This window comes from Phacochoerus africanus, chromosome 3 (assembly GCF_016906955.1).
Source record: "Phacochoerus africanus isolate WHEZ1 chromosome 3, ROS_Pafr_v1, whole genome shotgun sequence".
Classification (NCBI taxonomy): Eukaryota; Metazoa; Chordata; class Mammalia; order Artiodactyla; family Suidae; genus Phacochoerus; species Phacochoerus africanus.
In genome coordinates, this window is record NC_062546.1 from 205,883,709 (window position 1) to 205,891,849 (window position 8,141).

Below are 8,141 nucleotides of genomic sequence, written 5' to 3' on the forward strand. Positions count from 1 at the left end.
TGGAGGTCCTCAGAGGTGCACTGAGGAAGCCAGCTGTTGGCTGAGAGAGGCTGGCTCCCTCCACTTGGTGAGAAAATTAAGGGGCCTGGTGCCGGGGCCAGCTCAGCAGGATGGGGCTGAAGAACGGGTGCTGTGGAACTTAAGGAAAAATAGTTAACATAGAACAAGACACAGAGACATTCATCTTAAGTAGAGGTGGGAGCCGGGGACTCAAGGTCTCAGGGACCAAGAGCCCTGCCTCAAGAAACCACACTGCTTTTATTGTGCTCTTTAGATGAGATCAAGTGAGGAGGGGCTATGGGTGGATGATACAGGGTTTGTTTACTATTATATAAGTTCTTTTACTACTTAAAAAGCCACTTAGGTGGTAAAAGGTTAAGCTCTTACTTCTTAAGCTTAAGTCATTTACCAGCACTGTGACTGTTTGTCCAAGCAGGAAGATGGGATAAAGTAAAGAAGGACAAGATGGAGTTTTCAAAGAAACATGTCTTGCGACAGCCTGGGGACTAGACTGTCGGCCCCGTTCCCACAGACTCTGAAGACCCCCTGGTGCGGGGCCGAGGCTCTGATATCACCTAAGCGCCCCCTCTCCGCCTGCCTCCCTCTGCCCAGGGCCTCCCGGCTACCCCTCCCCCTGGGATGCCTGCTGGCTCTGCACCCGGGAGCACTCATGGGGCCCAGGACATCCAAGTGGGGGGAGGTGGCCGTCCCTTCACCCTGCATGGCCCTTGCCTGGACGGCCTCTTGCCTGCGGGGCCCTCCTTCACCCGCGTCATCTGCTGTCCTGCCCACAGGGTCGGAGCGGTGGTCTGTCTTTGCACTCACTCCTGCTGTTTGGTCTCGGCCGTGCGGGGGTCACCAGCTGGGTCCACCTGCTCAGGCACCCGGACATGCCTCGAACAACACTCACTGTCCCCAACCCGGAGGCTGGAGTCCTGGGTCCAGTGTCAGGGGGCTGGTGGCCTCTTCCCTGGGCGCCTGGATGGCCGTCTTCTCCCCAGCTCCCCACACGGTTGTCCCTCTGTGAGTGTCAGTGTCCTGATCTCCTCTTCCTTTCAGGACACCGGTCCCCTGGGTCAGGGCCGCCTGAACAGCCTCACTTCCCGGAACCACCGCTGCTGACCCCTCGTCTCCAAATGCAGTCCGCTCGGAGGTCCTCGGGGGCAGCGCTTCAGTAGGAGCCTTTTGAGGGGGCAGAATCCGGCTGTCACACCAACCACGCCTTTGTGTGAAGGTGACAGTGTGGCCCCAGCCCTTGGGTTCTGGGATGAGCTTCCCCGGGCAGAAGAGAGATTCTTTTGGGGACAGATCACACTTGCACTAACAGCTCTTGGGACAAGGACGTGGGTTTGGCACACGGATGAGGTCATGCATCAGTGTGTAGACAGACGCAGGCATCCTGCCTGCAGAGGCCCCGTCGCTGGGCCGACTCTGAGCCAGGGCTCCCACAATGACCAGCCTCATGAGCTGTGGGGAGGGCGCGTCCTTGCAAGTGGAGGGAGGGCAGCCCCCGCGGTGCCAGTGGGAGCGGGAGGCACTGGTACAAACTCACTTTGACCCAGTGCTGACTCGGTGGCTGCATGACGACACCTGGGTACGTGGCTGTACGTGGTGGGTACATGCATCCTTCTCCACATAACTGCCTCCCTCTGGGGGTCCTGAGGGTCTTCACGTTTGTTTTCTGCACATTCCCTTCTGACTCTCGAGTCTCCTTCAGGGACCCTTAACCATCTAGGACACGCCTGCTAGGGACCTCCAGCCCCCTCCCAGCCGCCATGCTCAGGACCAGCCCGAGCCTCTCTTTTTAGTGGGACTCGGCCCCTTGCTGTGGGTGTGCCCAGTCACCTGCTGTGTGGGGCCTCGAGGGCCCCTTCTCAGCCCCCCAGAGCCCAAATCAGCCCGGGGAACGGATGATGGAGTCACGGAGGGAGACAGAGTCCTGCCTTTTACTGGGAGAAATATTTCAAACGATTGCTGATGATTAAGTGTTTGCAACAATTCGTGGCCAACAGAGGAGGCTTTTTGTAGGGCTCCAGCCTCAGCGTTCTGTCAGATTCCACATCTGCTCTGCCTGGGCTGCTCTCTGGATGCTGGTGGATACACGGCACTAACCCTAACCCGCAGCTGGTGTGATACCTTGTTTTTTTTTTTTTTTTTTTTTTTTAAAGAATTGACTGCTCATGTCCTCTGGCCATTTCCCATTAAGGGTTTGTGTTTGCCTCACGACTCGTACACACGATAGTAATAAACACCTGCTTCACACCAGCCAACAACACCATGTCGGCCGGTGAGACTCTTCAGATATCCTCACTAAATTCGGTGGTGATGCAAACACAGCTGCCCTCACGAGCGTATCGCTCAAGCAAAGCGGGATTAGCAGATCAATCCCGCGTGACCCCTGCATCCAAAACATGTTTGAGCTGGTTTTCAGTAAAATGGGAAGACAGAAATATGGACTGAAAATTACTGGAGAGTAGAGGAAATACAACATCAGAACCACACCTGAAGCTGGTTACTGCAGTTGCTGTTCAGTTTAGTCCTGATATTTCTAGCAATCAAGGAAAGACACACTGTCTGCATATGTAAGTCTCTGAATTTCTAAATTCATTGCCCTGAATAAGCTTTAGCTGAATTCTCCTCAAGACTGTGGAAAAGTGATCCTAATCCTTCTGCAAGGTATCAAAAGCATGAGTGTTGTAAGTATTTACTTTTTCCAGGCAATAGAGCTTGCTGTGCCCTCTGGCAGCCCTCTGGCTGCATCTGATCTGGGAAAATACACTTGTTCTTCAAGGGTCATTTTGAAAGTGATTTTGTTTCTATTTACGCTTCCTTATGTTTGTTTGCTGAAAACACTGAGCAGAACTCCTGGTACAATTAAGCCACATTCATTAAGAAAGATTTAGTAGAGTCAATGATAATCTTATTTAAAAATCTGGCTCCGAGTGAATGCAGATCACAGCAATATATGGAAACGGCCGAAATCTGGGTTAGAACAGGAAGACTTCTATGAACAGTTGGCGGGTCTTTTACTCATAAGAATGAGAACTCTGGGTCTGTGTTGCTGCATGTCGTATGCTGTCACCATTCTCGAGTAAAAATGCTTGTGTTTCATGAAACTAGAGGGACAAGCCACATGGGGTCCTTGATGGGCTCTGAGGAACGGATGATGGAGTCACGGTGGGAGGGCAGGCTTACGTTTCAAGGGCCAAAATTGTCCTGTGAGAGCAGATAGGAAAGGATGCAGATGAATGCTTATTGAATTAAAACAGTTTTCCCTTTTTTTTGGTGTTTGACTCTTGCAGGGGTCAGCAAACTGTGAATCCTGGTCCAAATCCAGCCCACTGCTGTCTGTGTAAATGAGGTTTATTCACCCTCAGCTGTGCCTGTCGGCTTGCAGGCCGTCTGCATGGCTTTGTGCTGCGAAGGCAGAGCTGAGCAGTGGCAACTGAGACCAAATGTCCCCAAAGAGGAAACGTTTATGGCTGACCCTTTACAAAAAACTGTGCTGCCCCTGTTTTATTGTGAACCTTTTTCTAACTTATCTAGAATTTCTGAGCACTTATCATAGTCCAGCGCTGGGAATACCAAGATGAGAGAAAGCAGGAAGCTGTTCTGCCCTCATAGGCGTCCCTCGGCTGGGACAGACGTGGTCAAACCACTGCTCCCTGAGGCAGAGCCCAGCCTGGATGAGCCGTAGGAAGCAGAGGTGCCAGGTGTCTCAGAGAGCAGGCGGGGGGCTCAGTGCAGGCTTCTGCTTTGATTGAAGGATGAGCAGGTGCTCCTTAGAAGAAGAGTGGCGGGGGCAGAATGTCCTAGTGAGAGGCAACAGGCTGTCCACAGCTGTGGATGCTGGAGGAGTGCGTGGAGGTGAGGGTGGGGGGTGGGGGGAGCCGCAGCGTGGAGAGGCCTGAGCACAGGGCACAACAGTTTTGGTGGAGGTTAGGGGCCAAATCTCACAGAGCCCATGGTGAGACCAGTAGGAAGTCATTAAAGGTGTTTAGATACAGGCTTGATACGATAAAGCGGACTTTGAAACATTACTCCCAGGTGTAGTGAAAAATGAATTGCAAAGTATGAGAGAGGATGTGGTTAAATCATTTTCTACTGGAATAGTCTAGGCAGGACTATGAAGGAGGCATGAAATTGGAGAAGAGACGATGGCCCTTTCAATGCACCCACCAACACATCCACTCCTCTGTCCATCCATCTGTCCATCCATCCATCCATCAACCAACTCATCCACCAACCCATCCATCTACCCATCCATCCACCTATCCGTCTATCCATCCATCCGTCTTGTCCCCTTGGGTCAGCCCCCGGCCAGACAGTGACTTCACCATGGGGACCAGGGCCAGAGACTGCCTGTCCCTTACCAGCAGCTCTGTCCCCTGTCAGCCCTGGAACCAGGAAGATGAGCCACCACCTCTTCCCGCAGGAACCAGGGTGCACCCACACCCCTGTCCTAGGAGGTCTGCTTCCCAGCCCTGAGCTCACTGTGTCCCTGAGGCAGCCACGTGCCCTGTGTGGTGCATGGTGCCCCTGGGCTATGAGTGCCTTGACCCAGAAACGCTGTCTGTCCCCTGTCTAGGACTGGGTGTCGCATGTTCTCTGTCCCCGTAGCCCTGGGGCAGGGACCCTCCCCAAGTGGGAGAAGAGGAGGCGATTAAAGCTCTACCTCCTCCTTCTCTTGGGCCTCATCCCTGCCACCACCACAAAAATCAGGGCTGCTGGGTAGGGGTTGCGAGCTGGAGCTACAGCCGAGTCCCAGGCCATGGGGCGGGGGCTGGTGCTCCCTCTGCCTTGGGTACAGCTGTGTCTTGCTCTCCAAGTCGTGCTCCTTCAACTGATTAGACAAAGCCCCTGCAGTCTGGAGGATAACGTGCTTTACTCAGAGTCTGTGGACTTCAGTGTTAACCTCATCTAAAAACACGTTGGAGGAGTTCCTGTCGTGGTGCAGTGGAAATGAATCCAACTAGGAACCATGAGGCTTCCAGTTTGATCCCTGGCCTCACTCAGTGGGTTGGGGATCTGGCGTTGCCTTGAGCTGTGGTGTAGGTTGCAGATGCGGCTCAGATCCCATGTTGCTGTAGCTGTGTTGTAGGCCAATGGCTACAGCTCTGATTGGACCCCTAGCCTGGGAACCTCCTTATGCCACAGGTGTGGCCACAAAAAGCAAAACAAACAAACCAACCAACACCTTTGAGTCCCCTGGTTGCTCAGCGAATTAAGGATCCAGCTTGTCACTGCTGTGGCTCTGGTCGCTGCCACGATGTGCGTTGGAACCCTGGCCCTGGAATTTCCACATGCCAGGCCTGGAGCAAATAAATAAAAAAATCCCTATGCTTAAAAAAAAAATACACCTTCATGGTGACATCTAGGTGGTCTCTGACCAAAAACTGGGTACCATGGGGCTCTGGTCTTAAGATGTATATCTCCCCCAGTTCATGTTGGACCCCTACTGCCAGGTGATGGTACAAGGAGGTGGCCTCCTGAATGGGGTCAGTGCCCTTAGAGGAGAGACCCCAGGGAGGTCACTGGGAAAATGTGGCCGCCTGCAACCAGGAGACCTTCTCGAGAAGTGGACCACGTGGGCCCCTTGGTCTCAGATGTTCAGCCTCTGGCCGTGAGAAGGAGCTGCCTGCTGTTTGTGAGCTGCTGGGGTAGCTTTATGACCTCCCATCCACACGAGACACCCGGCTCAGCCGCAGTGACACAAAACTAACCTCACACTTGGGGTTAATCACCATCTGACTTTCACATTTTCCCAAAGAATCAAAAGGTTTCTCTGGGCTGGGTTTGCTTTAAGCCTGAGCTTTGAACCTTGGAGGGGACAAGAGTGAGTGTGTGTGACAGGTGGGTGGTGGGTTAGGGATTAATGTTCGGGTTTGGGTTCGGGTTTGGTTTAGGGGTAAGGGTTAGGGTTCGGGTTCGGGTTCGGGGTTAGGGTTCGGTTTCGGGTTCGGGTTCGGGTACGGGTTGGGGTTGGGGTTGGGGTTCGGGTTTGGGGTTCGGGATCGGGTTCGGGGTTAGGGTTAGGGGATAGGATTAGGGTTCGGGTTCGGTTTTGGGTTCGGGTTCAGGTTAGAGGGTTTGGGTTTGGGTTGGGGTTGGGGTTCGGGTTGGGTTGGGATTAGGGTTAGGGGTTAGGGTTAGGGTACAGGTTCGGGTTCAGGTTAGGGTTCGGGTTCGGGTACAGGATCGGGTTTGGGTTCGGGGTTCGGGTTCCGGTTCGGGTTAGGGATTGGGTTCGGGTTAGGGTTAGGGTACGGGTTAGGGTTAAGGTTAGGGTTAGGGTTAGGGTACGGGTTAGGGTTAGGGTACAGGATAGGGTTAGGGTACGGGTTAGGGTTAGGGTACGGGTTAGGGTTAGGGTACGCGATAGGGTTAGGGTAGGGTTAGGGTACGGGTTAGGGTATGGGGTTAGGGTACGGGTTAGGGTACGGGTTAGGGTTAGGGTTAGGGTACGGTTAGGGTACGGGTTAGGGTACGGGTTAGGGTACGGGTTAGGGTACGGGTTAGGGTTAGGTTAGGGTACGGGTTAGGGTACGGATTAGGGTACGGGTTAGGGTACGGGTTAGGGTACGGGTTAGGGTACGGGTTAGGGTTGGGGTTAGGGTACGGGGTAGGGTTAGGTTTAGGGTTAGGGTTAGGGTTAGGGTTAGGGTTAGGGTTAGGGTTAGGGTTAGGGTTAGGGTTAGGGTTAGGGTTAGGGTTAGGGTTAGGGTTAGGGTTAGGGTACGGGTTAGGGTACGGGTTAGGGTTAGGGTACGGGTTTAGGGTACGGGTTAGGTTAGGGTTAGGGTTAGGGTACGGCTTAGGGTTAGAGGGTTAGGGTTAGGGTACGGGTTAGGGTTAGGGTTAGGGTTAGGTACGGGTTAGGGTTAGGGTTAGGGTTAGGGTTAGGTTAGGGTTAGGGTTAGGGTTAGGGTTAGGGTTAGGGTTAGGGTTAGGGTTAGGGTTAGGGTTTAGGGGGGGGGGGGGGGGGTTGGGGGGTGGGTTAGGGTACGGGTTAGGTTACGGGTTAGGGTTAGGGTTAGGGTTAGGGTTAGGGTAGGGTTTAGGGTTAGTGGTAGGGTTAGGGTTAGGGTTAGGGTTTAGGGTTAGGATTAGGGTTAGGGTTAGGGTTAGGGTACAGGTAGGGTACGGGTTAGGGTACGGGTTAGGGTTAGGGTTAGGGTTAGGGTACGGGTTAGGGTTAGGGTACGGGTTAGGGTACGGGTTAGGGTTAGGGTTAGGGTTGGGGTTAGGGTACGGGGTAGGGTTAGGTTAGGGTTAGGGTTAGGGTTAGGGTTAGGGTTAGGGTTAGGGTTAGGGTTAGGGTACGGGTTAGGGTTAGGGTACGGGTTAGGGTTAGGGTTAGGGTTAGGGTTAGGGTTAGGGTTAGGGTACGGGTTAGGGTTAGGGTACGGGTTAGGGTTAGGGTTAGGGTACGGGTTAGGTTAGGGTACGGGTTAGGGTTAGGGTTGGTTAGGGTTAGGTTAGGGTACGGGTTAGGGTTAGGGTACGTTAGGGTTAGGGTTAGGGTACGGTTAGGGTACGGTTAGGGTTAGGGTTAGCGTTAGGGTTAGGGTTAGGGTTAGGGTTAGGGTTAGGGTTAGGGTTAGGGTTAGGGTTAGGGTACGGTTAGGGTACGGGTTTAGGGTTAGGGTACGGGTTAGGGTTAGGTTAGGGTTAGGGTACGGGTTAGGGTTAGGGTTAGGGTTAGGGTACGGGTTAGGGTTAGGGTACGGGTTAGGGTTAGGGTTAGGGTTACTTTCGTTCTTTTCCTCTCTTTCTCCTCTCACTCAGCACTCATATCTTTCCTCCTTCTCTCTTTCTCCCCTTCCTCCTTCCTCCTCCTTCCTTCCTTCCTCCTCTTTCCTTCCTTCTTCCCTTCCTTCCTTCCTTCCTTCCTTCTTCTTCTTTCTTTCTTTCTTCTTTCTTTCTTTCTTTCTTTCTTTCTTTCTTTCTTTTTCTTTCTCTTTCTTTCTTTCTTTTCTTCTTTTCTTCTTTCTTCTCTTTCGTTTCTTTCTTTTTTCTTGTCTTTTTGTCTTCTTCTTCCTTTCTTTCTATCTTCTTTTTCTTTTCTTTCTCTTTCTAGTCTTCTGTCTTATCCTTTCTTTCTTGCTTCTTAGTGTTCGTTCTTTCTTTTTCTTTCCTTT